The sequence below is a fragment of the Neophocaena asiaeorientalis genome, unplaced genomic scaffold (genome assembly GCF_003031525.2).
Source record: "Neophocaena asiaeorientalis asiaeorientalis breed wild unplaced genomic scaffold, Neophocaena_asiaeorientalis_V1.1 scaffold188, whole genome shotgun sequence".
Taxonomy (NCBI): Eukaryota; Metazoa; Chordata; class Mammalia; order Artiodactyla; family Phocoenidae; genus Neophocaena; species Neophocaena asiaeorientalis.
Window position 1 is genome coordinate 3,015,567 of NW_020174156.1, and position 6,839 is coordinate 3,022,405.

Sequence of the window (6,839 nt, forward strand, 5' to 3'; positions counted from 1 at the left end):
GGTGCGGGGCATCCTGGGTGTTGGCTGCGCGGCCCCGGGCCGGGTGGGGGCCGGAAGGCTTGTGCCGCCTCGGGTGGGGAAACGCCGGTTAGCTTTTATGGGTAGGCCGGCGGGGCTCCCGCGTGTTCGGGGACGGCCTGGCCCCGCGGGCACCCGGGCTGCGCGGCGCGGCCTGTGGGCCACACGCACGCGGTGAGCATGTGAGGGGAGCGCGGCGCAGGCATCATATGGACGTTTGTTTGTGAAAAGATCTGCACGCACCTTTGTGTGCGTAAATACATATGTTTCTCAGAAGCGTACCTGGAAAGGTGCTTTATCTGTAATAAGCGATATTCAAAATGTAATCCAGAGCACGGGATATGTGGAGAAAACAGAGTAACACAAGAAAAGGGTTTTGATACTAAACACAAAGCTGTAATTGAAGTGTTTATGCCCAAATGTACTGTGAATTAAACATATGGTGGTATTTATCGTCTGGTGGGTCTGTTTGAAAGGTTTGGTCGATCAGTTCGCATTTCACAAAAATAAAATAATGTAACTAAATGTTTACTAAACATATATACCTCAACGGCAGCAAAGACAGTAGAAGTATATCCACTTTGTATACTTCTTGCATGTGTGTAAGCACATCAAGGCGGTTTATAGAGTACAACTTAGATGAGTGATAATGTGACAATATGATGAGTGCAGCGGGTTGTTTTTAAAAAGGGAGGTACCTCACAGTTTTTAAAACAAATGTGTTCATCCAAGGTCCTCAAAAAGCAGGTCTTGGAGCCTACTCAGACCTTTGTATAAGCCTAGGGTAAAGAAAGCAGCTTACCCTTTTAATTTTAAGATTTGGCCTCAGAGAAACCTTTTTGTTGTTATTTTCAGTTATTGCTGTCTTCAAAGTAAAATAACAATTTTTGCAGCCATTTTAGGTAAGGGGTTCTGCTTTCTTACTTTCGTACTTTCATAACAATATTTGGAAATTGGTGTAGTCATTATTTTGAAGCAAGAGCCTTTTCCTCTCAATATCAGACACCTAAATTTTCACACCAAAAAAAAAGCTCATTAGAAGTAACTTTTACACGTCTGGACTCCTGGTGGCCTAATAAGCTCAGTGATGAGACAGGTGCTTTTTTTGGCCAAGGTCAAAGGCTCTTGCCCCTGATGAGCTCTTGGAGGGGGGTGGGGAGGAGCAGCTGAAGGCCTTTCCAGACCTTTGGGGGAGGGGCGGGGCAGGAGGGGCAGGAAAACCATCAGAGGAAAGGGAGTGAGATTGGAAACTCCCTCTGAACCACCAGAAAGAGAGTTCAAAGCATCTCGGTGGTTTGTCCTTAGAGCTATTTTCATATATGAAAGAGGGAATGTTAGATTAAACAATGTCACCTGATGGGAATTCAGATAACTGCAGGTTTCCAAAACACTTGTGTTGAGTGTACAGGGAAACAGCACAAAGAGAGCTAGTTTTGCATTTCAGTAAGATTCTAAAGCTTAGGCTTATTTACTGGAGAACTAGTACCTTTGCAAAGATGCTTTCCAGAAGCACTGAGAATATATCTTTCTTCTTTTATTTTTCAATATTTTTAGTGACATACGTATGTATGTCACTAAGCATAATCCTCTCTTCAATTAGTAAGCTATCTCAGTACAGCTAGGGTTCGTTATCTGAGCCACCCAATGAAACACATCTACTGGCCTAGCTTGTTTATGAAGTTTCATTGTGCCACCACTGTGCGTGGGTCCCGTCCAGGGAGCAGCTACTATAAAATCAAACCACTCATCCAGTGAATGACGACTTCCCAACTACACCGTTACTTAATAGGGTCATCTCCAAACCTGGGACCCCAGACTTATCTTCCTTCAAAATGACCTCATTCCCTCCCTCAGTTTCATGGGGTCCCGGGCTTCTAGCCTGAAATTCTTATACCCTACCCCAAGCTCCCTCCTTTCCTAACAGAAATTCCTAAATCGTTATTATCACAATGATAATAATAATCGATGCATTTGTTTACAAGGTATTTCTGTGCATAATTGACTTCGTTTGAATATCATAATAAAAGTCACCTAAGGGGACCTGTGCCATAAGCTTGTTCCAGTAAAGTGAACTTCCTCCGCTATGTTCACTGAAGACAGACTTGAAGCACCCTTCGGACAAAAACAGTACGAAATGTGGAAAAGCCTTGATTCTCTCAGCGAAGGGGTTTTAAAGGAGGCCATATTTTGATCACTTGGATTTCTATATTCCAGAGCCTATCTGATATGACATTGTGGCTTCAACATGAAATACTCAGATAAAAGAGCCACCATACAAAGGTCACATGTATTGTTACTCCACCCACTAGTCATTCCAACACATCCAGTATACCAGATCAGAGGCCTCACCAAAATGCAAGCAATAATTAGGCACAAGAGTGAGGTAACAACCAATTTCCAGTACTTTGTCCTAATCTAAAAGCCGTCCTTATGTTTTGAATATAAATGTTAATATGTTTCTAGAAAGGAGAAATTACTGTTACTAAGAAATTTTAAAGCAAAGAGGCGCATTATGAAGAAAGTTCTCTTGAACTTTCTAGCTAACTTCTCAAGGAAGAGAAACTTCTTACCAGTAACTGTTACCAGAAGTTACATGTGTATTATAAAATGACTAAACAAATCTTGACTTGTTTTATTTCAGTAATATTACACCCAGGTTATGTGGTATGGCAAGATAGCCTATACCTTTGCAAATTTTATCACTCAGGAAATAGAAGACTTTAAAATTAAGGTGGTTTAATCCCAGACCTCAGGATCTCATTACTATGTTTTTAAAGTCACCGTGATGTTTTAAGTTGTATATATTAGCTGATCTATGTAATTAAAATATTCAAAACAAACTTAATAGCATGAAAATGGTATTTGATACCAAAAATATTATCTTGGCACTGTAACTCTTTTTCGTATTGTTACTCACCCATGAAATCAGTGGCTTTATGTCTGCAGCATTTACCCCCAAGCTTCTTGCTAGCACCCTGTGACATGTTTCTGTTTCATTTTGACTCCGTTTGTGCAATTCTTTGTCTGTGGTTCTTCCAGCTATCAGCTTTTGCCACCCACACTGATACACATCTCAGCCACACATCTCAAGATCTCAGCACACAAGCTCCTTTTCTCCATCTGTGCTTAGCATGCGATGTGTGACCTTTCCTCATCAGCGTGAACCTTGTCACAGTTTTCCATGACTCTGTGACCCGATTTCATTACAACAATGAACTTTACTTGGGAGTCTTCATTTAAATTACAAAAGCAACACACAACCATCTTGCAAGTATTTATGCCTCTCAGATAATGGAAATAGCAGGTTGTATCCTGCCTTTGTGATTAGTCAGAATAGAAAACCAGCCACACAGAGCGTACTGCTGTACCAATCACTTACTTATACTGACCAGCCATGGTCTTCCTCAGGCAGTGCTCAAGGCCTCACATTATGTTGATGGTTTTGCTGTTCATTCATTCAACAAACTTTTCCTGAATGCTTAGCATACCAGGCACTGTTCAAGAAGCTGTTTACAGTAAACCAAACACAGTCCCTACTTGCACGGAATTTATGGTCTAATCCAGTCAGGTGGGGGTTAGGAGGACAGACAGACTTTCAAAAAATATGTCTGCATTAGGCTATCGTTTGACTTCTGTAACAAAGGCAATATAAAAAATGGCTTAAACAAAATAAAAGCTTATTCTCTAACATGGCCATTCAAATGTAAGCATTCCAGAACGCATAAGGTATCAAGGACCCAGATTGTTCTACTAGCTCAACACGTTATCTCCTACCTAGTGGTCTAAGGTGCCTTTTCTAGCTCCGGCAATCACATTCAAATTCCAGCCACTGGGCCAGAAAGAAGGAGAAATAGAGGACTTATGTCTTCTCTTTCAGGACTCGTCCTGGCAGTTGTTCTTATCACTTCTACTCGTACTTAACTGGCCAGAACTTGGGCATATGACCATACCTAGCTGCTAGTAAGTCAGGTAAATAACAGGTAGCAAGCTTAAGTAAAATAAGGTGGGGAGAGGGTTGGGAGCATATGTTAGTTTAGATGGGGCTTTTAGAAGAGGCTGCTCAGTTAAGGTGACCTGTGAGCAGGAAACGAAATGAAGTTGGGGGATGAGTGGCAAATAGAAGAAGGCAGAGGGAATGTCAAATACATAAGAACAGAGGCCAAAGCAAGCGTGCTGTATTCGAGGAATAAAAATGATGCCAGTTGACAGGCACAAAGTCAGCCAAGGCGTGGCGGGAGAGGGAGCCAGGGACCACATGTGAAGGCCTTTTTCTTTTCATGAGATAGAAAGCCATTGAAAGGTTTCGAGTGGAGAAATGACTTGACGCGACTTCTGTTTTACTATGCAGAGTGTTAAGTGCAATTGTGCAACAGTGGAAAGGGGACAACCAGTTAGGGGCTAGTGCAGAAATCCCAATGAGAGGTTGGCAGCATGGAGGATGGTGGCAAGAGCTGGTTAAAAGAAGCTAAACTCTGTGTACATTTTAAACAAGGATCAGGAAATATATTTGTGACATGCGAGAGAAACACAAGACTCAAAGATGATTCTGAGATTTTAGACCAAGCAAGTAGAAGAATGGACTGTCCATTTATCAAGATGGGAGAGTCTGGGAGAGGAGAAAGTTTATGAGGGAAAAATCAAGAGTTTTGTTTTAGAGTTTGATGTGACAATCAGACATCCCCGTGAAGATGTCAAATGCAGAGCCAGATATGCATATCTGGTGTTCAGAGGAGGTATCGGAGCTGAAAATATAACGTTGGGACTCATCAGTTAAGTAAGGATATTTGAAATCACAGTTCTGGATACAAGTGGCTAGAGAGTGAGTGTAGGTAAAGAAGAGTTCTCTATTCCCTTCAGCTGTCTCCTGCCCCAAATGTCTCCCCTGCTCTTGATGGGCTCAGAAGCCTAAACATATTTTATCACGGGTGGATATAAGGTGACATTCTATCTGTGCAAGGACATTGACGGAAAGAAACCATAGGTCATATTAATGGCTACCAGTTGTTGAAGCTTATTTCTTGTTACCAAGCACTTTTATCTTTGCTGTCCCTAATTTTCTCGAAAACCTGTAGAGGTAAATAATACTGTTATCTCAGTTTGATTCATGAGGAAACTAAAGTAACAAGACCAAATAGCTTATCTATGTTCACGTGGCAAATGGCAAAACAAGAATTTGCACTCAAGGCTGTCTGAGAGCCTTGTCTGCTTTTCCACTGAGTGCAACAAAGCAGGCCAAGTCAAGAAAGTGCAAGTGTTTGTTGCTGCAAAGTCCTTCCATGAACAGAGGAGAGAAATGCAAAGTGGAAAAAAGGAGAAACTGCTTCAGGGGAGGAACCGCATCTTAATCTCATTTATACGACCCACATCTGCTAGACCAGAATCTCAAAAAATGCTTATTGAATGCAGTGGTTATAATAAACCAGCTGCATTCAGTCACTTGCACTCTGAGCTATTAGTGCATCTACACAAGGAAGAAATGATTACACGAGGAAGACCTTTGCCCCACTCACTCCCTACCTCTCACCACCTCCAGGGCTCCCACGTGGCAGTTTGGGTGTGGCATGTTCTCGAAGACAGGTTTTGTGGGCAAAGAAGGCAACATGGTGTAATTCAGTTTTATTTATTACAAATTTGAAAACCTAGTTTTCCTTTAAGCTTTCAAGCTCCATATCTAAGTCTCTCTTTTAAGTGAATGCTTACAATCTGGTTAATTAAATTCCTTTGAATTCTTAAACTTCATTTATACATTTAATGTACTCAATCTTCTTTTTGAAATACTTCATTGGACTGCCCTGGTGGCGCAGTGGTTAAGAATCCACCTGCCAATGCAGGGGACATGGATTCGATCCCTGGTCCGGGAAGATCCTACATGCCGCGGAGCAACTAAGCCCGTGCACCACAACTACTGAGCCTGCGCTCTAGAGCCCGTGAGCCACAAAAGAAGCCACCACAATGAGAAGCCCGCGCACTGCAACAAAGAGTAGCCCCGGTTCGCGGTACCTAGAGAAAGCCGGCGCGCGGCAACAAAGACCCAATGCAGACAAAAAATATAAATAAATAAAATAAAATAAATGATAAAATACTTCATTGCTCAACAAACAAAAGAATCACAAGTAATGCTCATAAATATGATAAACTAATTATAAAATATGATGAATCTTAAGTTCTTTTGAATATAACAAAAACACAGATTTAATAAAATTCTCATATCTTTTCACTGGAAATCACAAATCTAAATCAATTACAGAGTTCACATAGATGGTTTAAATCGGCATCACAAGGACAACCTGTCAGGCATTCTAAAACGTCAAATTGTCTTAAACATTACAAATGTTTAAAACATCAAATACAAATATGCACAAGTTATTTCTAAGCATAGAATAAAAAATTTACTTTAGTAGACTTAAAAAGTTTAAGTACATAAGCTTTAAGTAAGTATTGATATACTTATCTCTTTATTTAACTTTATGCTTTACTGAGGCTAAAAGAAACATGCTTTAAATAAAAAATTCTACTGGCCCAGGTGAGTTAGGGTAAGTGGCGAATTGTCCTGAGAGGTCTGGCTGGAGATGCAGACTTCGAAGTAGCATTTCTCACAGCTGATAAGACATACTGAACCCTCCTTAATGCCGCCAATGGGAACCCCAAATTCTTGCCTTCAGGTGGGTAGTGGTCTTGCCACCGTTCCTGCTCACAGATTCTGGCTGAACCGACTTCTTCCAAGTGATTGGTATTTGTACCCCTACTGCTAGATGGCTGACACACATAGCGGAATTCAACCAATTTATAAACTATTTCATTTTATTCTGAATTGTTTGTAT